General features: G+C 53.3%; 1 non-coding gene across 1 annotated transcript; it reads right to left on the reverse strand.

Annotated features, from left to right (window-relative positions):
* Positions 1–216: 216 nt before the first annotated feature.
* Positions 217–292, reverse strand: TRNAT-GGU (transfer RNA threonine (anticodon GGU)). The gene has a single exon. It is a non-coding gene; the product is annotated as a tRNA-Thr (tRNA).
* Positions 293–803: the final 511 nt, after the last annotated feature.

Consider the following 803-nt stretch of genomic DNA (forward strand, 5'->3'; position numbering starts at 1 on the left):
CCGGCATGCCCACCAGGGGGCGATGCTCTGCCCATCTGGGGCGTCGCTCTGTCGCAACCAGAGCCACTCTAGCGCCTGGGGCAGAGGCCAAGGAGCCATCCCCAGCGCCGGGGCCATCTTTTGCTCCAATGGAGCCTTGGCTGCGGGAGGGGAAGAGAGAAACAGAGAGGAAGGAGAGGGGGAGGGGTGGAAAAGCAGATGGGCACCTCTCCTGTGTGCCCTGGCCGGGAATCGAACCCGGGACTTCCGCACACCAGGCCGACGCTCTACCACTGAGCCAACCTGCCAGGGCACTGAGCCAACCGGCCAGGGGCTATTTTTTCAAAACACATAATCCCACCCAAGAACTGGCACTGAGGAAACCAGGATGGATGTATAGCCAGGAAGAATGCTGTTATCTTCCAATGAGGTCTATAAGCTTGATGGCAAGGGTCTGTTAGGACACTACAGGGAAGCATTTAGCACAGTGCCTGGTCCCACAGCAGTGTTCAGTATGGGTGACTTTCCTCTCCACCCTCAGCTTTCCCAGAAGAAATCATTATAACCAGGTCAGGCTTAGTATAAGGGGTTATCTGATTTGGATCCCCCCACCCCCCTCCCCGGTACACTGGCTAAGAACAGCATTGGAGTCAGGAAGCTTGCGTCTAAATCCTTGCTCTGCCTCTAAGTAACTGTGAAGTTGGGCAAATAGCTCAACTTCTTTACACTAAATTTCCTCATTTGTAAAACAGGGATGAAGATAGGATACATGTTACAGGTCTGCTATGAGAATTCAGTGAGCCAATACAGATATGGAGTAGCTA

The sequence above is a fragment of the Saccopteryx leptura genome, chromosome 6 (assembly GCF_036850995.1).
Source record: "Saccopteryx leptura isolate mSacLep1 chromosome 6, mSacLep1_pri_phased_curated, whole genome shotgun sequence".
In the NCBI taxonomy this organism is placed as follows: domain Eukaryota; kingdom Metazoa; phylum Chordata; class Mammalia; order Chiroptera; family Emballonuridae; genus Saccopteryx; species Saccopteryx leptura.